Source organism: Hemitrygon akajei, chromosome 28 (genome assembly GCF_048418815.1).
Source record: "Hemitrygon akajei chromosome 28, sHemAka1.3, whole genome shotgun sequence".
In the NCBI taxonomy this organism is placed as follows: Eukaryota; Metazoa; Chordata; class Chondrichthyes; order Myliobatiformes; family Dasyatidae; genus Hemitrygon; species Hemitrygon akajei.
The window spans coordinates 33410010-33436430 of NC_133151.1; the positions used below are offsets into that span (position 1 = coordinate 33410010).

Sequence of the window (26421 nt, forward strand, 5' to 3'; positions counted from 1 at the left end):
CCTTGCTTCTCCTTTTCCTCCCTCCTCCTTGTAATTCTGCTATTCATCTGCTGAAGTGTCTCGGCCCGAAACCTCAACTGTTCTCTTTTCCGTAGATGCTGTCTAGCCTGCTGAGTTCCTCCAGCATTTTATATGTGTTGATCCGTGACTTCTATCTCCCTTGCCAAACCCGTAAATCTGCTTTATCGTAGCATTTTCCCAAATCGTTGATTTAGATATTCTGAAAAATGTTCTTATATTGTAAAAATAATATTCGAATTGATTAATTGAATAAAAGCTACTAGCACATACCAAAACAAGCCACAGAAAATGTATTTTAAATAACTTTTCTGAGTAAAAAAATGTTCCTTTCCCTCCCAGAGATAGATAGACTCTTGATATGAGTTGTTTCTCTGGTTTTGTTACAATTCCTGAACACGAGCACCGAGGCCGAGTCTGGAGGGATTACAGTCATAGCGAGTGTGGAATTGGTGCCCAGGGAGTCTTTACCCGGAGACTTGATTTTAGTAGAGAATTCAGGAACGATGCTAGACTCAGAACTGTTAGTGCTAAGAACCATGGAACGAGTCGACCAACGAACTGGCAGCTTTTTGTTGCGGTCACATGATTCTTATACTGCATTGGCTGATGAAAAGCAGGTGCCTGTAATTATTGGAGCCAGGGAATGATTGGGAACTATACCAGGTGATTGAGGCCCTATTCCTGATGAAGTTATCCAGTTGCCAGAGGGACAATGAGAATACCAGCCCCCCACCTCAACGGGAGCCTCTCAGCCATCCTCCAGCCTTGTCTGGACGGTCCAGATGAAAGTCCTGGAATAGGGAAGGGTCCAGGATGAAGGATCTGGGAACCCAATAAAGCTCTTCTGGACCGTAACCTTCGCAGTCCACCAGGTTTTGGAGACCCCTGCCCCGAAAATCTAGTAGTCGTCGGATGGTGTATGCCGGTTGGTTGTCGATGAGACGCTGACGATGAGGTGGGGGATTCTCAGCTGGGGGATACAAGGGGCTGACCGAAACATATGGAAAGTTGGGTGAATGCACATGGGCATTGGCGGCTTTAGGTGGACCGCTGTGGGATTGATAAACCTTGCAACCTTGAATGGTCTCAGGAAGCGAGGGGCGAGTTTCCTATGATAGTTTTCGAGCGGGATGTCCCTGGAGGAAAGACACACCTTTTGCCCAGGTTGGTACTCTGGTGCCAGAGTCCGGTGTCGGTCGTCTGTCTTCTCATTTCGATTCGTTGATCTGAGTCGGGCCATGCGTGTTTTATTCCAAATTTTAAGGCGCCGATCAATATGGTCCCGAACCGACGGTACCGCAATCTCTTCTACTTGCGCGGGGAACAGCGAAGGCTGGTACCCAAGTGAGCACTCGAACGGAGACCTCCCAGTGGCAGAGCTCACCAGAGAGCTGTGCGCGTACTCAATCCACAGGTGATACTCGCTCCAGATCGACGGGTCGTTTGCCTTTACACAACGTACGGTCGCCTCCAGGTCTTGGTTGACCTGCACCGTCTGCCCGTTCGTCTGGGGGTGGAAACCGGATGACAGGCTGACCGATGCACCTAAGGCTTGAAAGAAGGCCTTCCATACCGGCGAGACGAACTGGGGATCTCGATCGGAGATGATGTCCGTGGGGATTCTGTGCAGGCGGAAGACGTGGCGGACGAGAAAATCTCAGGTTTCTTGAGAGGAAAGTAGTTCAGGGAGGGCCACAAAGTGAACTGCCCGGGAGAATCGGTCTAGCACGGTAAGAATAGTGGTATTTACGCGGGAGGGGGTAGACCGGTGACGAAGTCTAGTGCGATGTGTGACCCGGGACGACCAGGGACCGGGAGAGGACGACGATGACCCGCAGGTGGACGATGACAGATCTTTCTTCGGGCACAGATGGAAGAAGCCGAGAAATAAGAACGTGTGTACCGCTCCATGGACGGCCACCAAAATTGCTTCATCAGGAGAGTCAGGGTCTAATCACTCCCGGGGTGGAAGGTGAACCCAGATGTGCTCCCCATTGGAGAACCTGAGACCTGACGGAGACGGACAAGTACAGACTATCGCCGGGTCCATTGCCAAGGTCGTGGTCGTCCCGCTGAGCTTCCTTTACTTTGACCTCGATCTCGCAAGTGAGGGAGGCCACCACGCCGGATGGTCGGCGGATAGTCTCGGGACTGGAGGTGTCATCCTTTGGAGTCATGCTGGCGGGATAGCGCGTCCGGCTTCCCGTTTTTGGATCCTGGACGATACGTGAGGGTCCAAAAATAACGCCCAACGGGCCTGGCGGGACTTCAACCGTTTGGCGGTCTGAATATACCCAGGTTCTTATGATCAGTCCACACCATAAACGGGTGTTCAGCCCCCTGCAGCCAGTGCCTCCGTTTTTACAGAGCTAGTTTGACCGCCAGCAGTTCCCGATTCCCCACACACGAGGAAATCTGCAGATGCTGGAAATTCAAGCAACGCTCAAAAATTTCTGGTGGAACGCAGCAGGTCAGGCAGCATCTATAGGGGGAAGCACTGTCGTCGTTTCGGGCTGAGACCCTTCGACAGGACTAACTGAAAGTCAGGATACTAAGAGATTTTAAAGCAGCGGGGAGGGGAAATACGAAATGATAGGAGAAGACAATATAAAACAGAAAACGTTGGAACCACATGCTTGTCAGAATTAGACGCGAAAATACCAATAGATTCCCAGTGCATCGCCAAAAAAAAAAAAATCGGCCACGAATACACACTGCTCAAAGATGGATATTTTACATGGTTTGTAATCACTGTGTCCTGGGACGGATGAGGACAGCATCGATCCCGGGGTCAGAGAAACAGTACTGATCCTGAACGAAAAGTTGAAATTGCCGGAAATACTCGGCAGGTTAGGCAGCGTCCATGGAGGGAGAAACAGAGTTCACGTTTCAGGTCGGTGACCTTTCACAGCTCTGAGCTAGCAGTTAGACGGAAGGAGTCTCACGGGGTCTCTGCAGGGTGGCCTGAGCTGTGTGAAGGCACCGATTCCACTCACCCTCTCCTTTCTGACACTTTATACGAAAACCTTAAACCGAGCACAGCAACAGCCTTTGTTTAACACTCAAAAGCGGATGAGGCAAATATTTCCGGAAACATTGTTCTCTGTCACCGCGTGTTGCGCCGAATGACTCTTTGAAATACACAGTCGCTGAGGGGAGATTTCACGAAGCTGAACACAAAGTGCCTTCCTATCGGGTGACTCTCCGTTCCCGGAACCACTGCAGACCGACTGTTCCACATCCCCAAAGAACCGATATCTTCAATCCCAAACTCGGATTTAACCTCTTTAACCCTTTTCAATTTACTTTGAAAATTCGATTGGCAATTATTTTTACTATGGAAACAGCAAAACCATTTACCTGTCGGGGAAATTAACCTCTGCCTTCCCAGTGACAGACGATGATACTAACCACTATATTGACGAGAAACCAATGCGAAAGAGCGATCTGACTTTGGGGATATCGGAGCACAGGATAGCTCAAAGGGTCACCCCGATGTTTGTTCGTTGACTGTGACAGTGGCGCTTTTCACACAAACACTTCTTCCTGTGCTACGGGACAGACCTCCGAATCGCTTCCGATTCAGCTGCTCCTTGTGTAAAGTTCCCATTCCGGCGTGATTGCGTATTGGGGTGAGGAATATTCATCAACGGGATTTAACTGATGCACGGAAATATTTTCCAAATATTCCACTTTGCTCACACTGGAAAGTCTGGCTCTATTTCTATTCCCTAAATACTGGCAAGCACTGACGTTCGCAATATCAGTACTGAGGACTAAAACGATATGGACAAGGGAGGTGCATGAGAATTTAAATGGCATGAATGTTGTGCAGTGTTTTTTTGAATTTCCCCACTGATTCTGCGAGGGCCCGTGCAAGGGCCTGTTCTTAACTCTTTCGTATGTTATAGGCTTATCCTGTACTTCAATGACGGAGATGAAGAATGAACGTAGAGTAATTTCTTCCCCTGCTTTCGGCCCATTTATCAAAATTCAGTGGAGATGCCGGGGATTGAACCCGGGACTTCATACATGCGAAACATGCTCTCTCCCACTAGCTACATCCCCAATGTCAAATTTATGATGGATTCTTCCATCTGATCCGACAAGCACATAAGGGATTGGAGCAGAATTAAGCTATGTGGTCCATCGAGTCTGCACCGCCATTTGATCATGGCTGATCCATTTTCCCCTCCTCAGCCCCAGACCGTAGCCTTATCCCATTACAATAGACAATAGACAATAGGTGCAGAAGTAGACCATTCGGCCCTTCGAGCCTGCACCGCCATTCTGAGATCATGGCTGATCATCTACTATCAATACCCGGTTCCTGCCATGTCCCCATATCCCTTGATTCCCCTATCCATAAGAGAACTATTTAGCACCTTCTTGAAAGCATCCAGAGAATTGGCCTCCACTGCCTTCCGAGGCAGTACATTCCAGACCCACACAACTCTCTGGGAACCGTGTCCAACCAAGAACATATCAAGCTCTGCATGAAATACCCCTAACGACCTGCCCTCCACAGATTCCTGTGGTAATACATTCCACAATTTCACCTCCCTCTGGGTACATACATTTTTCCGCATCTCTGATTTAAATGGACGCCCCTCTATTCTCCGACTGTGACCACTGATCATTGACTCCCATATCTTTAACCACATCTACTCTGTCTAGGCCGTTCAACATTCGAAAGGTTTCAACGAGATTCCCCCTCATACTTCTAAATTCCTGTGAGTACAGACCCAGAGCTATCAAAAGTTCCTCATTTCCTCAAACAACCCTTTCATTTCCTGTGTCATCCTTGTGCACATCCTCTCCATCCTCTCCAATGACAGCACATCTTTTCTAAGATGCTGAGCCCAAGACTGCTCACAATCCTTTCCCTTAAGGAAACCATACTTACTTTGCCCAATCTTGCCCTGTGTCACCAGGTACTCCATGACCTCATCCTTAGTAACAAAACTGAGTAGCAAATCACAGAGCCTGGACGTTGAAAATTAGAAAACAGAAGTTGGAGTGGGCGGTTCGAGCCCGCTCCGCCATTCATTGCAGTGGACAGGATTAGAACCAGCACGGAGACAACCGGATGGATTTCAAGTCCATTACCTTAACCAGGGATCACTATGTTCTCTACATGCGACAGGGGCAGAGATCCGGAGTCAGAGAAATAGAGTTGATCATGAACTAAAAGCGGAATCTGCTGGATATACTGAGCAGGTACGTCAGCATCTGTGAAGTGAGAAACAGTGTTGATATTTAGCTCAGTGACATTTCACCCTGAACTCCATGCCGGCATTTTGGCGGAGAGAAACTTAATTATAGCGGTACCAGGTTCCTTCACATCGCGACCACAAAACCCCACGTGGGCTTCAGCACCAGGGGCAGTGGTGCCTGCCGTTCCACTGCTGTCCTGGAGAAGGCGGAGCCGAGCTCCCTTCCTACCTGTGCCCTCTGCCTCACGCCAACTCCCACGCGCCCACGTTCTCGCAATGTCTCATTCGCTCTTTACTTCGCTCCCTAAACCCTCGTGCTCACTCATTCATATTCTCTCTCTCTCTCTCTCTCTCTCTCTCTCTCTCTCTCTCTCTCTCTCTCTCTCTCTCTCTCTCTCTCTCTCTCTCTCTCTCTCTCTCTCTCTCTCTCTCTCTCTCTCTCTCTCTCTCTCTCTCTCTCTCTCTCTCTCTCTCTACCTCCCCCCGCGATGTCTCCTTCCGGCGCTTTCCCTCGAGCCCATTCATCGCGATCACACATTTGCTCTCCCCTTCGCAGCTTCAGCAGTAATGAACTTTATGATACTGACCCTCCTCCAGTGAAGGTGCAAACTATCCCTCTTGTACAGGTTATCTCTGCACCAGGAGAAGTCCCAGTGATCGGGTTTTCCCCCGAAGGCTGGGTGGGACTCCAACTGGAGATCATGGGGTGAGGCTGGTTGGTGATAAAGTTTAATGAGAACACAAAGGGAAAATTCTTCACTCAGATGTGGGTGCTGGAACGAGCTGCCAACAGGAGATGCATGTAAGTTTGATGTCAACTGTTAAGAGAAGTTTGAATAGGTGCATGGATCGCAGGAGTATGGAGGGATATGTTCCCAGTGCAGGTCGATAGGAGTGGGCAGTTTAAAGGATTTCGCACAGATTAGATGGACCGAATGACCTGTTTCTGTGCTATAATTTTCTATGGCGCTATGAATCTATGATCCAAAATACTGAACCTCTGCCCCTGCACCTGCTCTTCGGTCACACATTCAACTGCTCTAACTTTCTCTTCCTATCTCCACTACCACACGGTACTGGGAGTCACCCGGACGTTACAACACTTCAGGTTCGGCTCTTTAACTTCTTCCCTAACTCTCTATATTGACAGTACAGGGCATCATCTCTCTTCTACCTGTCCACTGCTACCGACGTGAACCATCACCTCCGGCTGAATAGCCGCTGACACCCTTGAGAGATTTCTCTATCTGCTCGGAGACGTCTCTGACCCTCGCACCAGGGAGGGGACACTCCGGTTTATGATGGTGCTGGTGATGCACAGCGATCGCTTGTCGGTATCAAACAAAACCACGAACTACTTTACGAATCACACATTCTCAGCAAAACGATCACTGCAATCAACTTGCCATCCGGAGTTAAGCTTTTCAACCGCCTATACGAACTGGAATTTTTGCGGTGAGAACTGCAGTTTTGAAGCTGCTAGACGGTTTGCGTGGCGCGTACGGACTACATCGAGGCGATGGGGCCCGGCAGGAGAGTGGGGAGTGAGACAATATTGGGCCGTTCCTGGAGCAGACTTGGAGCTGATTTGATGCGACAGAGCTGAGGCGAGACAAGCTGACGTAATGTAGAGTATTGCCTGACCTGGCTTTTACCCAGTGAGCCCCAGAGCCACTCTCAGCTCCTCGGCTTCTCCTTCATTCTGAGGAAAGCAAAGCCAAACCATCCAGTCTCACCTCATCACGGAAAGGCCACATGTTCTTAATTAAAACTTTCAGCGAGAAATCGGATAATGTTACAAATCGTTGGCATTAACATTGTCCTGATGAGGGTTCTACCCAATCAACGTCTATTTCTTACCAATAGGTCATCGACTGTCCAGTAGACCATTTTATATGTTTGTTTGGTTTTATATCTCGCTCTTTATTTCCCTTTTTAATTTTTTTTAAAATTTCCTTTCTTTCGGCCCGGTGTGGAGATGAGGCTTTCCTCACACATACCCTCACGATCCCCCCAGTCGAGCATTTTTCATGAAATATTTGTATCATGTGCAGGTGGACCCCTCTCTTCGCACTGGCGGTATGTCTTACAACAGGGTATTGTTTTTCTTTTCGGCCAGTCATTCAGAGTGGTGGTGGATTGTGAAGAAATGTCATCAGAACTTACAGACGCCTCACAGCCCGGAATTTCTTATTTGTCCAATATTGATTAATCTGAGGATTAACAATATATCGATGGTGTTGGGCCTGTGCTTAGTTTGGCCTTATATACAGATGATGGGGTCTGAGGAAAACGGGTTGCAATTGTGTTATGGTAAGGTCTATGTGGTAAGGTCTTGAACAGGCAGTGTTAACAACAATGGAAGACTGGTCTTTGGGCTGGGTTTTAAATTTTCTGTGTATAAATCAAAATGTGTGTTTTTCAAAAGCAAACACGAGGAAATCTGCAGATACTGGAAATTCAAGCAACACACATAGAATGCTGGTGGAACACAGCAGGCCATGCAGCATCTATAAGGAGAAGCACTGTCGACGTTTCGGGCCGAGACCCTTCGTCAGGACTAACTGAAAGGAAAGATAGTGGACAGTGCTTCTCCTCATAGATGCAGCCTGGCCTGCTGTGTTCCACCAGCATTTTGGATGTGTGTGTTTTACTCGGACACATGGTGCGGATTATATTCACCTTACAGTGTATGAGAGTTTGCTGTCTTGTGTTCCTGTGTTTAAATATATCGGGCTTAGGCTGATATGGAGAGTCTTATGTAATGTTTTATATAAAATTTTTGGAGGATAAATGTAAGCAGATCGTTAACTGCGCATGACTGTGGCTCTTCCAGGGCTGTTCTGTTGAACATTTATTGTCCTTTAATACAGGTTGTTTCATTTATAGAGAGGCAGCTCGTTCAGTTTTATGCAGGCCGGATGATCTACAGACTAGTGCACTTTGACTCTGTAGTGGAGCATTCCCGACCACAGCTAGAGATGCATCGGAGGTTAAACATGGCGAGATGTTTCTCGACATGCCGAGAGGAAACAATGAGCCCTGCGAACTGGACTTGATTAATAGGGTGAGGAACTCAATGTCAGACTAATTCTGTTTTAATGGTTTGTTGGGAATATACCAGCAGAGCTGATAAATGTTTTCTGCAGACACTTACAGAATATGGGTGGGAATATAGTCTTGGGGATTTTTGGACAAGTGGTCTGGCCAGGAGGTCCATCATGGACATTTCCAGCTGGGGGAATAGATTTGAAATTACCAGAGAATAAACAAACTCTTGTGGTGGTGACAGGGCTTCTTGTCATTTACGGCAGCCAGTATTTTTTCCTTTTTGCCTAACTTTACAGATGGTTCTAAAACCCAGTTGGTAACCGGGTGGGCTCAGGGATATTTATCCACAGCTACCCCCCAAACTCAAACCCCTGCAGTGTGTGTACCGTCCGAACCGCTCAACAGATGACGCCATTGCCGTCACCCTCCACCTGGCCCTAACACACCTGGACAAAAAAAAAGACACATACGTTCGGATGCTGTTCATAGACTTCAGTTCAGCATTCAACGCAATCATCCCTCAGAAACTGATTGGAAAGCTGAGCCTATTGGGCCTGTACACCTCCCTCTGCAACTGGATCCTAGACTTCCTGTCTGGGAGACCCCACTCAGTCCGGATCGGGAGCAACACCATCACACTGAACACAGGGCTCGCCCACCCCCCAGGGCTGTGTGCTCAGTCCACTGCTGTTCACTCTGCTGACCCACGACTGTGCTGCAACACACAGCTCGAACCACATTATCAAGTTCGCCGATGACACGACTGTGCTGGGTCTCATCAGCAAGAACGAGTCAGCTTACAGAGAGGAGGTGCAGCGGCTAACGGACTGGTGAAGAGCCGACAACCTGTCTCTGAATGTGTACGAATCAAAAGAGATAGCTGTTGACTTCAGGAGAGAATGGAGCGACCACTTCCTGGTGATATGGACGTCTCCTCGGCAGAGGACGTTAAGAGCACCAAATTTCTTGGTGTTCGCCTGGCAGAGGATCTCACCGGGTCTCTCAACACCAGCTCCATAGCAAAGACAGCCCAGCAGCGTCACTACTTTCTGCGAAGGCTGAGGAAAGTCCATCTCCCATCCCCCATCCTCATCACATTCTACAGGGATTGTATCGAGAGCATCCTGAGCAGCTACATCACTTCCTAATCCGGAAATGGCACCATCTCGGATCGCAAGACCCTGCAGCGGATTGTGAGGGCAGCTGAGAAGGTTATCGAGGTCTTTCTTCCGCCATCACCGACATTTGCACTACACACTGCATCCGCAAAGCAAACAGCATTATGAAGGACCCCATGCACCCCTCATACAAACTCTTTTCCTTTCTGCCATCTGGGAAAAGGAACCGAAGCATTCGTGCTCTCACGACCAGACTTTATAACAGTTTCTTCCCCCAAGTTATCAGACTCCTCAATACCCAGGCCTGGACTGACACCTTACTTCCCTATTGTCCTGCTTATTATTTATTGTAATACCTGCACTGTTTTGTGTACTTTATGCAGTCTTGGGTAGGTCTGCTGTCTAGTGTAGTTGTTGTTTATTTTTCTCTGTTTTGTTTATTACGTAGTTCAGTCTAGTTTTTGTACTGTGTCATGTAACATCATGGTCCTGAAAAACGTTTTCTCATTTTTACTGTGTACTGTACCAGCAGTTATCTATACAGCATAACTTATGGCCATTATCATTAGTCTGCAAAGGGTTGAACAAGTCAAACAGAGTTGTGATCTGCCCAGACACTGCCTCGGTACTATGGAGTTTGTAATCAAAGTCTTTAAGAAGACCATAGCTGATCTGTTGATGAAAGTGTATTATGATCTATATGCTCTGAAGTGTGCGGGAAGAACACAGAACACAGACCATAGATATTTACAGCAAATTACAGCCCCTTCGGCCCACAATGTTGTCCAGACCACGTATCCTACTCTGGAAACTGCCTAGAATTTCCAAGAGGCTCCTAAAATACCATATTGTATCCGCCTCTACCACCACCGCCTGCAGTAAATTCCACTCACCCACCACTCTCTGTGTGAAAAAATTAACCCTGAAATCCCTCCAGTACTTATTTCCAAGCACCTTAAAACTATGCACCCTCGTGTTAGCCATTTCACCCCTGGGGGGGAAATCCCCTGGTTATACACACGATCAATGCCCCTCATTATTGTATACATCTCTATCAAGTTACTTCTCAGGCTCCGTCGCTCAGAGGAGAAAGGGCCAAGTACACTCACCAGAGTGTGCAGTTTTCATTGGCACCTACACATTTGGGTGTGTCGGGTAATGAAAGGGCAGATGTTACAGCTAAACAGACACTTGCTTAGTCTGAGGTAGATATTATAGTTCATATGGGAAAGCATGAAGTCAAATGTTGTACTAGGTTGCCTGGGGTTGGGAAATAGCAGAGAGTCTGGGATAACAGTTCCACATGGAGGTGGTATTATAGTTTGTTTCCATCAGTCCAAGAGTGGCACCTTTTGGGAAAGAATAGGAGGGAAGATGTGTGGTTTATGAGACTAATTGTTGGACATGCGGCTTTGCACTTCTCATTGGCACTTGTTGGGTAGTAGGGGAATGTGTCACGTGATTTTTGTGATGTCCCAGAGAGGGTGCAACATGTGATCATGATGTGCCACCGATATTATTTGGAACGTAGGAAGCTGTTTAGGCATGTCATGGGTGGAACTGGGGCGCAGAATTTGCAGGATATACTGGCGCCTGAGTCATGGACGGTTATGTCGTGTTGGACCCTATTCAACGTTTCTGTTAAAATAGATTTAGACGTAGCATCTGATCCCCATCAAGCTTCCCTTCGTATTCCATTACAGTAGGTGGTGCTAATGCACCTGATGGGAGAAAGTAGGAGGTGATTGTAATGTTGAGGCGGGAAAAGGCAGCAAAAGTGACTTGACTTGTTTGTCCTGCAACCAATACGTGTTGCGGCGGTTATCAGCTCATCGGTCCCCTCTGGTGGCGGGTGGGTGTAACACAAGACCCAGACCCTCAATGGTTTCTGAGGCAGCTGGGTGATTTATTGATCTCAATGTGCCTCTCTGAATCATTTTCCGACCCAGGTGTCCGGATGTTTCGTTCACGTCATCGTGCAAGTTAAATAAATCCACAACTTGACATCCTCATGACTCGGTTGACGGCATTCCCGACTGCAGGAAACAATGTTAGTTTGGGTATTTAATGATCATTCCGTTTCAGTCTGCAAGAATCTGACAAGTGACTGAAATATTTTCTCCAAAATTTGACGTGAATGCGAATTTCCAAAAATTTCCTGGTTTTATTCAGGACTAATGTGCACTCTTGCGTTTGGTGAAACATTTACTTCATCCACTGTTACATCGGTCTTTTAAATTAATACTCTAATGTAAAAAGCCTGTTGCTACTCTTTGCCTTAAATTCCTTAAATTTTGCAGGTCAGTGGTGTGGGACCGTCAGACAGTCCCTCTCCTTTTCTCCCTGACGCAACTCCCCACAATGAGAATAAATCGAGGAGAGGTCAGGCATATCTTCATATACAGAAGGGAAGAAAGGGCCTGCATAGTGATCGGCAAGAGAAACGGAGGTTAGATGAGCGACCAGGATCGAAATGAATGGCGGAATTGTCTCGAAAAGCTGACTAGCCTACTCCGACTTCTATTGTCTATCTTTCAACGTCCATCCTTTGTGATCAGAGTCTCAGACAGATGATATCATCGTTCATTTGCCTCTGGGGACGTAGCTCAGTGGAGGAGCGCATGCGTGAAGTCCAGGGTTCAAACCCAACATTTCAACACTGTTGTTTGTGAAGTTTGAAAACTAGGTGGAAAATCCCAGATGAAGAAATTTCCCGCACGATGATTGATAGATAGATAGATAGATAGATACTTTATTCATCCCCATGGGGAAATTCAACTTTTTTTCCAATGTCCCATACACTTGTTGTAGCAAAACTAATTACATACAATACTTAACTCAGTAAAATATGATATGCATCTAAATCACTATCTCAAAAAGCATTAATAATAGCTTTTAAAAAGTTCTTAAGTCCTGGCGGTAGAATTGTAAAGCCTAATGGCATTGGGGAGTATTGACCTCTTCATCCTGTCTGAGGAGCATTGCATCGATAGTTACCTGTCGCTGAAACTGCTTCTCTGTCTCTGGATGGTGCTATGTAGAGGATGTTCAGAGTTATCCATAATTGACCGTAGCCTACTCAGCGCCCTTCGCTCAGCTACCGATGTTAAACTCTCCAGAACTTTGCCCACGACAGAGCCCGCCTTCCTTACCAGCTTATTAAGACGTGAGGCGTCCCTCTTCTTAATGCTTCCTCCCCAACACGCCACCACAAAGAAGAGGGCGCTCTCCACAACTGACCTATAGAACATCTTCAGCGCCATGGGGAAATTCAACTTTTTTTCCAATGTCCCATACACTTGTTGTAGCAAAACTAATTACATACAATACTTAACAGTAAAATATGATATGCATCTAAATCACTATCTCAAAAAGCATTAATAATAGCTTTTAAAAAGTTCTTAAGTCCTGGCGGTAGAATTGTAAAGCCTAATGGCATTGGGGAGTATTGACCTCTTCATCCTGTCTGAGGAGCATTGCATCCATAGTAACCTGTCGCTGAAAAGGTGGCCTTTCATTGCCACGCTGAGACGCCGGGAGAAGCCTGTGACACGTGGGACAGTTTAGAATCGTTCCTTGCTGTATATCAGTCCTCGGCAGGGGAATTCAAAAACACCCGCAAATTTAGGGAAGGGATGGAAGCTCGGCCGTGATGTTCTGAACATTAGAGAAACAACTATAATTCTCATTGAAACCTCCTGAATGTTGAAGGACCAAGATAAGGTGGACGTGGAGAGGATGTTTCCTATGGTGGGGGTGTCAATAACTAGAGGGGCCAGCCTCAAAATTGAGGGGCGACCTAGACTGAGGTAAGGAGGATCTTGTTTTTAGCCCGAGTAACAAATCTGTGGAATGCTCAGCCGCAGACTGCGGTGGAGGCAAGTGTATGGGGTTGAGTGGGATCCGGGATCAGCCGTGATGGAACGGCGGAGCAGACTCGCTCAGCTGATTGACCGATTTCTGATTCTATGTCGTATGGTTTTATGGTCTATCTAAATCCCGATGAAGGGATTGTTTGAGGGACGTGCTTGCGATGCGGAAACCAAGTCAGTATCTAAATCCGCGAGTTCCGTTCACAGCAAGACGAGGTGAACTTCTGGTTCATCTTGAAATCCAACATTTATTCAATGATCAGGACAGGGTGGGAACGTTAACGGGACCTCGGGATTGAACGTAGTGACTCACGAATGTGGCTCAAAATTTTGCTTTTTAATCAGAAGCCACAGAAGAGGGATGAATTGTTCATATTAACAATTAAGCAAGATAAACAACTTTCAAATGGGAAATATGTGGAACGAGGTGCAAGATGGGATAAAGCATGAACGAAACAGAGAGAATACCTGGGTGGTCCAGAAAGTAAGGAAGAAAGAAACGAAAGTGGAGACAGAAAGAGGTAAAACAAGGAATTATCAACAGAAAGTGAAGTAAGTGGGTATGAATACGGGTTAAAAATGGAATTGATGCAACATGGACAGACACAGACGGAAACCCAGACATATACAGACAGAGACGGAGAGCCAGACATGTACAGACAGAGATAAGAACTAAACATATACAGGCACCGACACAGACACAGATAAGACCTAAACATATACAGGCACCGACACAGGCATAGACAGAAACATAGACCCAGACATACACAGATACGCAAAAGCACACATCCACACCAAAACACACACGCGCAAACACGCACAGAATGACACACACACACACACACACACACACACACACACACACACACACACACACACACACACACACACACAACACACACACACACACACACACACACACACACACACACACACACACACACAAACGCAAGAGATTGCACATCATTCATGGAAGAGCAATGTTGTTTTTTTCATAGCAGAGTGGCGCAGCGGGAGCGTGCTGGGCCCATAACCCAGAGGTCGATGGATCGAAACCATTCTCTGCTATGTCAGCTGCTGCCAACAACAATTTTCCGGCAGTGCGCTTTAAAACACGAGGCCATCCCATCATTGGTAGATTCAAGGAAATCAACTGGCTTTCGGCCGGAATGTACTTTTATCTGTTATTCTTTTTTTACTTTTGCGGAGGTTTCTATTTGGTTGGAAAGATTAACCCATCGTGCATTGAGGTATCTTAATGTCATCTATTCTCTGCAGGCCAGGGAAGGAGCGCCCTCCGCCTTTCCGGCCGAGACCTTTCATCAGGACTGGAGAAAAAGGTGAAAGACCTTGCACAGGAGTCTCTCTTTCACTCTCTCGCTCGATTTTCAAAATCTTTCTCTGTGTCGATTTCTCAGATAATAAATCCTGCTGGAGAATGCTCTTCATCCCATTGCAGAATCAGGCACAAATTGGAGCGTGTCCACCGGCCAGTGCTTGACAAAGAAATAGCCGAATCGGAAAGGATTCCCAAGTCCTCTCCATCGCAGAGGAAGAAATGTTTGTTATTATCTGTGTTATCAAAGATTACGCTGTATCTCAATTGTGATATGCAGGAAGGATTAGACCTGAACAGTTCTTCTGCATTTTAAGTGGGGATGTAGCTCAGTGGAAGAGCGCATGCTTTGCATGTATGAGGTCCCGGGTTCAATCCCCGGCATCTCCACGCTAGTGAGCATTGAATTTTGAAGCTCCAACTGAATCATTACAGCGATACAGCAGCAGAATGAGTCTCAACGTGGATAAGACTAAATCAGGAAGGTGCAGGCTGACCGCTCATTACCGCAAATAAATGGCTCCTCAAGAGAGAGAGAGAGGACCACCAAAGCCGCCCACAGATATCACCAAGAAATCACACCGGTGTGTCCACCTCCTGAGGAGACGAAGCCAGTGAAACTTTCCCTGCCACTATTCTAACATAGTTTTTATTTTACATTAGCAATAAACACTCTAATTTTAGATCTCTTATTTTACAAGAGATCTAACCACCTTCTAAACCATCTTGTACGAGAATGGCAAGGCATCCGACGGCCAGACCCTACAGAGGATAGAGATTCTAACATTGAGACCCAGTGATTTGCGATCCATTCAGAACTGGCAGAATTCTGACCTTCATTCGATCATATGGACGGATTGGGATGTGAACGAGACTCGGGATTGGTAAAATAAATGCCGGAGTGTGGGTGTATTCTCCGCGGCACGTCAGACTGCCGTCGCTGCTCGTTACGTCGAAGTCTGATAAAGTAACAGACACAAAGTGGAGGAGAATTTCAGCGGGCCAGGGGGCATCCCCGCCCGAAACATCGACTGTTTACTCCTCGCCATAGATGCTGTCTGACCTGGTGATTTGCTCCGGCATTCTGTGTTCTGGATTTGCAGCATCTGCTGATTCTCCCGTGTTTATAACCTGAATCACAGCCGCAGACAAAGAGAAGGAAGGGAAGAAGACACAGAGGGAGATAACCAGTGTGTCTGACTGCGGGGCCGTAGGAATAGGGTCAGAATGATAATGAAAATCACATCCGTTGCTGAAATGTCGGGAACGAGATATCCGGCTGGGTCGGAGCACAGCGACAGGATAATAACCGGATGGGGTAGCAAGCAGTGAACAGGGAGAGGAGGACGGGGAGGAAGGTTAAAGCGTAAGAGAGAGTGGAGGGAAATTAGACAGGCAAAATATTCCAACAAACAAAACAATAGATAATCGGGGGAATACGGCAAAATTAACAAATAAAAGGACAGGAGAAGAACAGAGATATTTACCTATCAGCAGAATGGCGCGGCGGGAATGTGCTGGGCCCGTTATCCAGAGGCCGGCAGATCCAAACCATCGTCTGCTATTCTTCAGCAGAATATTTTACCGCAAATCGCCGTCACGTCACCTGTGTACACAGCACACATTTCACTAAAAAATAAAAAAACCTGTGCTTTCAATTTAAGTTTCCGTCCACTCACTCCATCACTTTCTGATATTTGTTGCGAATTTCGCGGGTAAAACGACAATTCCTGCCGTGCTCAGCGATTGCCCAGCACATCTTGTTCTCCGCTGCATGAAGCTGTGTCTGGTATTGAACTGATTGAACGGAGAATACTAGAAACACTCATCACCTCAAGAAATATTTGTGAGTGATGAAACGGGATTAACCATTCTGATCGTGACACTCAATTAGAAATGGTGAGAGAAGAAGATAACTTTCAGTGTCAAAGAAGGTGAGAGGTTGGGTGGGAAGTGAAAAGGGGGACATCTCTGATGGGGCGAGACCAATACACAATGACGGTAAGACATTCGGAAAGAGAAACATTGGGCTAAAATGGCAGACGAACGACGGACAGAAATGTTAATTTCACAGAGAAAGAAGTAACGTGGCTGAGTGATTCCAGGCCGAGACGTTTGTGAGGCAGGTGCTGAAAAACAGGCACAACACACGGCGATCGCCGGGAATCGAACCTGGGTGAGCTGCTTGAAAGGCAGCTATTCTCATCCCTATACCACTATCGCTCCATGTTGCAGGAGTTTCGAGTAGTGAAGCGTCTCCCATGCTCCATGTGATTCCATAGACCCCGAGCTGCTCTCTGTCGGATCAATCCTCACTCTGCAGCAGGTTTTATTGCGGCCAGTTGGCATCGCCATCCTCAAACAGAGGGAGTTATACAACAGCCAATGAGCATTCACCAGCGATCGGACTGAGTGAGAGCCGAACTCTCAGAGAGTCGGAAGGTCTGCAAATGGTGCCTGCCTCACATCAGCACATGAGAAAACAAATCCTGATCGTGCATGTTCTTTAGAAAGGCCGATGTATCTGTACGAGGGTGATTGATAAGTTCGTGGCCTACGGTAGAGGAGTTGAGTTATACAGCTCTCGTTACATGCACAAGCACGTTAATTCTTTGAGTGATTATTCAGAATGTGCGAAGTTAATAACTCGTCAGGGGTGATTGATAATTTAGTGGCTTAAGGTAGAAGGAAATGATTTTTTAACTCCCGTTACATGCATCAGCGGGTCAACACTTGAGATAACCCAGAAAGATTGAAGTTATTATCTCATCTCATTCCACCGTAGGCCACTAATTTATCAATCACCCAATGAGCTTTTATCTTCTAACTTTCTGCGCAATCACTTAGAGAGTTGAACAGCGTGTGCATGCAACGAGACCTGTATAACTCATCTCCATCTACCTCAGGCCACGAACTTATCAATCACCCCTGCTTTGGACACTTTCTGGAGGTCCAAGATCGGTATGATCCACGACTCTGGACTAAGTGTGTAAATGTAGGAGGGTACTATGTTGAAAAATAATTGAGTTAGATTTTCTAAAACTGACTTCTACCTTAGAAGGAAGTCTAAGGTTCAATCTAAGTGATAGATTGAACCTATCAATCACTCCTAGTAGGTGCGAGTTCCGTTTAGGAATAAATAAAATAATAACCAACAACCACTTTTGCTGGGGTTATACTGCGATTCTCTCCATAGTTGGTAGAAGATTGAGGAGCAGATCTGCTGGCAAATCACACAGAAATGTCATGTGGATAGGGTTACAACGATCGGACATTTCAACTTCTGCAAAATTAACCAGATCATTTTTTTTTTGTGCAAGATAAGAAATGGAATTTCTGAAGTGCATCTGAAAGAGTATTTTTGTTCCAGGCCATCGATAGTCCTACTAGTGTTAACAATGGAACAAGGTTAGAAATTTACTCTGTAACTTGTAAATAATCAAGACTCGCACCTTTCTATCTCTGCATAAACGGCAACGTAACTACGTCAACACCGGGCCAGCAAGTTAGAACAAGAATTCTGTTGTTCCCTCTGCACCAATATTCACTCAGACTACTTTTCCCAACTATATCACCAAATTAAGGCAGCTCAGTTGGCCACGTGATCGATCCTTTCTTCTCCCAGTCAGTGACTTGGGGGATCTTCCTTGCGATGGTGGGTTTCAGGAAAGAGTTATCACTGCTAGCACATTCGAAGTTTCCACTTCTATATTCATGTTTTCCAATTCAATTGTCCCATTCCAGCGTCATTGGCCGTCGGTCATCTGATTGGCTTGAATTCTCCCTTTTGTTATCTCTGCTCCAGGCCAGCTTCCATTTATTTCCCTCTTCATAGTAAGCGTCAATTGGTAATTTATGGCTCTTTGTTCCCGTTAGAAACCCGTTTAAATCCCTCCTGACAGGCATTGACCCCAACATTCACACATTTGCATGTTATATTATATCAAAAACACCTCACAAATAATTTCGAATTTGGAAAATATCTCTTAACCCGCAGATGACCTGAAGCAACTTTCTGTTTGCTTTAAAACAGAAAATTTCCTCTCACAAAATGGAAGATATAAAGCACAAAATGACATCTTCATTTCCAAGCACATGGCTGGTACAAAGACACTTGATCTGTCTGCTTCCACTGTCCTTGAGCCATTCGAGTTCGATGTTATTTTACATATTTTAAATCCTCCGTGGCCAACATCTCCTCTTTTTCGATCCACGGAAATTCCTGGGGATCACATTACTGTTAATATGTCTCAGTGAATATGGCACAGAAGGAACAGCAGCATTCATGACAATATTAACAATACAGATAAGGATATAGAAATATTATCCGAACAAAAACATGAAGAAACATGATAAGTGTACCTTATTTCATACCATACTGTACATCGATCTCCAGGGTTAAGTAATGATATCCTGGCTGTAGAGGAAGTGCAGCGTAGATTCACAAGGTTAATTCCTGGGATGTCAGGACTGTCTTACGCAGAGAGGTTAGAGAGACTGGGCATGTACACGCTGGAATTAAGTTGATTCAGAGGGGATCTGATTGCAACATATAAGATTATTAAGGGATTGGAAAAGATAGAGGCAGGAAATATGTTCCAGATGCTGGGAGAATCCAGTACCAGAGGGAATGGTTTGAAAATAAGGGGTAGGTTATTTAGGACAGAGTTAAGGAAAAACTTCTTCTCCCAGAGAGTTGTGGTCGTCTGGAATACACTGCCTCGGAAAGCAGTGGAGGCCAATTCTCTGGATGCTTTCAAGAAGGAGCTAGATAGGTATCATATGGATAGGGGAATCAACGGATATGGGGACAAGGCAGGAACCGGGTATTGATGTTAGATGATCAGCCATGATCTCAAAATGGCGGTACAGGCTCGAAGTACCGAATGGTCTACTTCTGCACTTATTGTCTATTGTCCATTGTCTATTTAACGGGAATTAGTATTATTGGTATATGGAGTTTAGGAACATTTTGTACATTGATCTTAGAAAAATAGAGTCCTCTGCGTAATCCAAGGTAACTTCTAAAGTAAGTCCATGTTCAGCACAACATGCGGACCGAAGGAACTTTATTGTGCTGTAGGTTTGCTATGTTTCTATATTGAAACGCAATATAACTGTATGAAATCAAACAAAATCAGCAAAAATAAATGTGTAAAGGCATGGTGCTCGCAATCATTGAAGTTAATAAAGTTGCCCTAAAACACACACTGGGGAAAATACCATGGGTAACCACTAGAACAAAGAGCAAAGCAATGACAACATGTGAAGTAATACACATCAAAGGATGTAAATTAACATTTAAACCCCAGTTCCAAACTTTATTCCAAAAGCGATCGATTCTGCAAAACATCACTGGCTAAACCGACGTGATATCTAATAGTCTTTGATGACACATCCCATTGTTTAATTTGTAAATAACTCTAGCTGACTCTACCGTAATATAAATTATAGGTGGAAGAACACTAGAGCACTTGTAGTCGTGGCCGAGTGGTTAAGGCGATGGACTAGAAATCCATTGGGGTTTCCCCGCGCAGGTTCGAATCCTGCCGACTACGTGTTTATATCGGTTTTGATTCCCTGATCTCTCCCACGGATACAGATTGTTAAAAAAAAACAGTCGAAACACCGATCTCTGTTCGCCGCCTGCAAAACCAGGAAGATCCCCTGTGTTCCGCATGTATTCAGGCGGCCTTTGTTCGGCTGTTATCCGAAAGAGTGGTCGTTCCAACCAATCCAGGGGCGCTGTTGATCCAGTGGCCTTTGCTGTCCGTTTTGTGCGCTCGGTGCTGTCCCTAATACATTCATTAAAAAAGACATATATCCACATACAGAAAACAGAACACTACCACGACCTGTCTTGCTTACATTCATGTTGTCATAAACTGAATATATTGTACTTCGACGATCAAACCAACAGAAACTCGTACAGGGCACCAATGCACTTCATGCTTAAATTTATGTTATCGCCACTTGAACTCAACTTCACTCACACCAACACTGACTGTTTCCACAACTCACTTTCAAACTCGACATTTCATGCTGTCGACATTTTTGCTTTGTTATTATTATTATGACTTTCTCAGCTCAAGCTGGTAAAACCTGAAGTCCGGGCGTACTGACGCACACTCATTCCTCAATAGCTACGGACTGCCGACCATTCTAGTGGCGTATAGTATAGTGGCTTTCAGGAGATTTACAGAAATACTGGTTTGCTGTCCTAACTGTTTAATGCTATTGTGTAGTGATTATGAGATGAGAGTTGGTGTTGATATTGCATTTACATGTTTGTATTTATAGTATGGTGTGGTGTCTTTTATGAGTTTGCATTTTAAAACAAGATTTTGGTGACTGATGTTTGTCAATTGATTATCCCTGTTTAAATAATCAGATTGAGTTAAACTGCTGCTCAATCCTGTAATGTGTTGGATTGTTCCTGGTGGCTCTTGTCATTTTCTGTATTTATCGTCATTAATCTGTAGGACGTTTATTATGTATTTCTAATAATTTTCGGTAAACCACCTGGCCCTGTATTGCCACAAGGAACCCCACTGTTTCTGGGAAGAGGTCTCCAACTCTCAGCCAAGCGTTCCACGTTTCCTTCTTCACATCTTGTCTGCTCAGAACATGCGGATGTTTTCCATGGAGGGATGCTCCCCCCATTGGCTAACTTTATATAATTATTTTTATTTTACGTTTTTTTATTTTAACAGTCTGTTAAGTTTTCTAAATTGATTGTCCGTCTTGTGTGCACTCCTTCAATGATTATATTCTGTTTCATTGCACTTACTGTAAATCCCCGCAAGGAAACGCATCTAACGGTGGCATATCTTTGCTTTGGGAATGAATTGACTTTGAATTTGGAAGTGTTGTGCGCTGCTGCACAGGACCCAGACCCTCGGTGCCCTCTAGTGGCCGGTGGTTGCCTCACGTATCTCACTGCGACTCTCCGGGTCGTTTCGTGAACCCAGGAGCCGGGATGTTTCACTTCTTGTTCACATCAACGTGCAAGGTAAATAAAGCAACGACTTGCTGCTCCACTGCGAAGTCCACGCACGTCGGTCACATTTGTACAAAGGGTAACAAATTTAATGTTTCAGGAGGAGACCCATTCGTCACCACTGGGAAAGAGAGAAAATAAGGTATTTTTCAGCTTCAGACAAGTTGGGCGAACGTGATCGGGCAATAGAAAAGCCACGGATCTGGTGAGACCCAGTGAGTGACTGTGACTGTTATAATCCAGACTTTTATTTGTATATTATATGAACAACAAAACTGCGAGAAACGTCCAGCACGGCAGACTATGGTAATGAAAGAAGAGAAAAGAAACTGAGTCAAAGACCAGGTGGGCGACGGTCCAAGATGGGTATTGTTTGGCACAAGGATCAGAGTAACGCACACAAAAAACTGGAGGATCTCAGCGGGTCAGTCAGCATCTATGGAGAGGAATACAAATGGATCTGTCAGGCCGTGTTCCTTCATCAGTACTGGAAAGGGAATGGGAAGAAGCCAGAATAAGAACGCGGGGGAAGAGAAGGTGTTCAAGCTACAAGGTGATAGGTGAGGTCAGGTGAGGATGGAAGGTAGATATGTTGGAAAAAGGGGAGGTTTGAAAACTGGGAGATGATAGTTGATCTAACAAGGGATCGGACACCTTCGTAAACGCAAAGGTAAGCGGTTTGTGGTCCGTGAACGCGGTGAAGGGCCTAACTTCCAAGAAGTACCTGAAATACCGGATTGCCAGGTATAGCGCCAACTGTTCCCGGTCGAAAGCACATTATTTGAGCTCAGGTCGTCGCGGGTGTTTGCTGAAAAACGCCAGGGGTTGCCAGCGACCCTCGATGAGTTGTTCCAGAACCCCACCGACTGCCGTGTTAGATGCATCCACTGTGAGGGCGGTAGTGACGTCCGTTCTGGGGTGCACTAGCATCGCGGCGTTTGCCAAGGCTTCTTTGATTTTAATGAAGGCGGCGGACTCCTCTTCCCAGGTAATGTCCTTGCCCTTACCCGACATCAGGAGGAAAAGGATGATTCGGGCAGCTGAAGGGAGGAATTGGTGGTAGAAATTTACCATACCGCCGAATTCCTGAAGGTCTTTGATTGTGGTGGGTCGGGGGAAATGGCGGAATGCGTCTACCTTAGCGGGCAGAGGGGTTGCCCCGTCTTTAGTAATCCTGTGGCCCAGGAATTCGATGGTGTCGAGCCCGAACTGGCATTTGGCCGGGTTGATTGTCAGGCAGTATTCACTCAGTCGGGCGTAGAGTTGACGGAGGTGGGACAGATGCTCCTGACGACTGCTGCTGGCTATGAGGATGTGGTCCAAATAAATGAAACCAAAGTCCAGGTCGCCTCCCATCTCGTCCATTAACCGCTGAAACGTCTGGGCGGCATTCTTTAGGCCGAACGGCATGCGGAGGAACTCGAAAAGGCCGAAAGGAGTGATGAGTGCCGTTTTGGGGACGTCGTCCGGATGCATCGGGATTTGATGGTATCCCCGGACGAGGTCCACCTTGGAGAAGATCTGTGCGCCGTGCAGGTTTGCTGCAAAGTCCTGAATGTGCTGCACAGGGTAGCGTTCCGGTATTGTAGCGTCGTTCAGCCTGCAGTAGTCGCCGCATGGTCTCCAGCCCCCTGATGCTTTGGGCAGCATGTGCAAGGGGGAGGCCCATGTGCTGTCGGACATCCGTATGATCCCGAATTCCTCCATCCTCTTGAACTCCTCCTTCGCCAGTCGGAGCTTACCCGGGAGAAGGCTTGGAGCACGGTCGTGGAGAGGTGGTCCCTGTGTCGGGATGTGGTTCTGTACGCTGTGTCTGGGCATGGCTGCCGTGAACTGCGGTGCCAGAACCGAAGGGAAATCCGCCAGGGCTCTGGTGAAGTCGTTGTCGGTCAGGGTGATAGAGTCCAGGTGTGGGGCTGGCAACTGGGCTTCACCCAGGGAGAACGTTTGCAAAGTCTCGGCGTGGACCAGTCTCTCCGTGGGCAGGTCGACCAGTAGGCTGTGAGCCCGCAAAAAATCCACGCCCAGGAGCGGTTGGGCTACAGCGGCCAGTGTGAATTCCCACGCGAACTGGCTGGAGACGAACTGTAGCTGCACCATACGGGTGCTGTAGGTCCTTACTGTGCTAACGTTTGCGGCCCTCAGGGTGGGTCTCGGTGCCCTGTTGCGGGTGTCGTAACTCGTCGGAGGTAAGACGCTGATCTCGGCTCCGGTGTCGACCAAAAAACGGCGGCCCGACCGCTTGTCCCACACATACAGGAGGCTATCCCGCTGGCCAGCCTCCGTAGCCATCAGCGGCGGCTGGCACTGGCGTTTCCCGGGAACTTGCAGGGCGGGCTACAGCGGCGGGCTTCTGCGCCCCACCGCTGGTGGTAGAAGCACCATTGTTTGTTGGTCTCCTTACCCCTCCATCTGGGATTAGTGGGCTCTGCTGCCGGGCCTGGTCTTGTCTGCAGCTGGGAGCGTGGCCTGGGGATCTGTGCGAAGGACGCCCCACTCTCCTTCTTGGTTTTCCACAGCAAGTCCGCCCGGGCTGCCACCTTCCGGGGTCGCTGAAATCCGCGTCGGACAGCAGCAGGCGTTTGTCCTCGGGCAGCTGCTCCAGGAATGCCTGGTCAAACATGAGGCAGGGCTTGTTTCCTCCGGCCACGGACAGCATCTCGTTCATCAAAGCCGATAGCGGTCTGTCTCCCAAACCATCCAGGTGCAGTAAGTGGGCAGCTCGCTCGCGCCGTGAGAGTCCGAAAGTCCTTATGAGCAGGGCTTTGAATTCCGTGTATTTGCCGTCCGCCGGGGGAGACTGTATGAACTCCTCAACCTGGGCCGCTGTTTCCTGGTCGAGGGAGCTCAGCACGTAGTAGTAACGTGTGGCATCCGAGGTTATCTGCCGAATGTGGAATTGGGATTCTGCTTGCTGGAACCATTGGTGAGGTCGCAGCGTCCAGAACTTGGCAGTTTTACCGAAACTGCACGAACAGATGCGGCGTCGTTCATCTTCGGCCCAACTATCGTTTGGGCCGTCGGGGTCACCTATTGTAGCGGTGTGCTACACGCAGAGCTGAAATAACGACACGTAGTCGATGAGCTGCAGTTGCAAAAAGGATTTATTCGAACTTGGCGGCCTCGCTTTAAAGCCTTCCTGATCCCGCCCTCCCCGGGCGGGAATGCTGTAGGGGGTGCGTATTCACAGCCCCGTCCCGCGCGCGGGCTTTTTCCCTTGCTGGTGAAGCAGACTTGGCGCCCTTTTTGGGACTGGCCTCAATGCCGGCGCTCGCCGATTTGTGAGCCGGTTCGAGTGTGCTGGGGAGTGGGTCGCCACAGTAGCATAATAAACAATATGTACAACAGGACAGTCACTATAGCATGGAAATACATTAATGCAATTGTATTTGTGTGTGTGTGTGTGTGTGTGTGTGTGTGAACAGGAAGAATCTGAAGGACTGAAAGACAATGGTAGACTGCAGGGACAGAGGTAGAGAGAGATCGGTCAGTGCAGCTGCTCTCCGTTCAGAGATGAATAATAGGCCAACAAAAAGATGAAATATGTAAGTGTAACTGTTTTGTGACAAGGCTCTACCGGCCTGTTTACACCAGAGACGCTGCTGAGGTAATAGAACATAGAACATAGCATAGTACAGCACATTACTGGCCCTTCAGCCCACAATGTTTTGCCGACCCTCAAACCCTGTCTCCCATATAACCTCCCCAAGTTAAGTTCCTCCATATACCTATTTAGTAGTCTCTTAAATTTCACCGTTGTATCTGCCTCCACTACTGAGTCAGTCAGGCAATGCATTTCACGCACCAACCACTCTCTCAGTGAAAAACCTTCCTCTAAAATCCCACTTGAACGTCCCTCTCCTTATCTTAAAGCAATGTCCTCTTGTACTGTGCAGTGGTGCCCTGGGGAAGAGGCGCTGGCTGTCCACTCTGTCAATTCCTCTTAATATGCCAAACAGTTTTGATGTATTTGTCTCCAATCGCCCCAATATTTACAACAGAGACAATGGTATTTAATTAAAGTGTTTGTTCAGGCAACTGTGACTAAGAAAGTTAGTGAGGTGTGTAAACGTATCTCTGGAGACAGATCCTCTGTATAAATCAGGGCCGTTTGGAATGCATCGTCTATCTGCCGGACTGTGAATAGAAGAGCAACAGAAATCACAGATTCACAATGAAATGGTGTATCCACTCATCCGGCGGATTCGAGATGTTTACTCTCCTTGTATTTCAGCGTTTGGAATTCCCGGTAAGCCGCAGTGTCAGCTGCCGTGGGTGGATGTTGAAGTTTAATTCCAAAATTGTGTTTGATTCTGCCGCTGCTTTAAATTCTCACATTCCAGTGCCGGTATTCCGCATTTCAGGAATGACGTGGAAACTGCGGGACTATAGATGCTGGCACTTCTATCTAAAAACAAATTTCCTCAGGAAATCAGCGAATCGGCCAATTTCTGTGGGACTGATTGAATCAGGCAGGTTTCTGCCAGCGGTTTGTGATTAATAATGTGATGTTCGACTCTCTGCTTTTGGTCTTGTAGTCGCTGCAATGTGTTTGCAAATAATGTGTTTATACAGCCCGAGGAGCTTATGCCAATTCATCGTCTGCATTTGAATGGGAGTGATTGTCTTCTTTGGAGCAACAATCAAACCGTCGATTGTGCTAACAGTTTAGCAAATGTGAGGAGTTCCATGTTGTAACACGAAACCGTTGTGAATTTTTAGTAAATGTCTGCGATATGACTGAATATAAAGCAGATGATGGACAGCACAATGAAGTCGATGTTGAGTCAATTAACACAAAAGTCAT

The 26421-nt window shown here is 46.8% G+C and overlaps 1 protein-coding gene and 2 non-coding genes across 3 annotated transcripts in view; all 3 read left to right on the forward strand.

The window, feature by feature from the left end:
* LOC140717809 (uncharacterized) overlaps positions 1 to 26421 on the forward strand; it is an 845297-nt gene that overhangs the window by 483951 nt on the left and 334925 nt on the right. The window lies entirely within an intron of this gene.
* trnaa-ugc (transfer RNA alanine (anticodon UGC)) lies at positions 14933 to 15004 on the forward strand. The gene has a single exon. It is a non-coding gene; the product is annotated as a tRNA-Ala (tRNA).
* trnas-aga (transfer RNA serine (anticodon AGA)) lies at positions 20091 to 20172 on the forward strand. Its single transcript has one exon. It is a non-coding gene; the product is annotated as a tRNA-Ser (tRNA).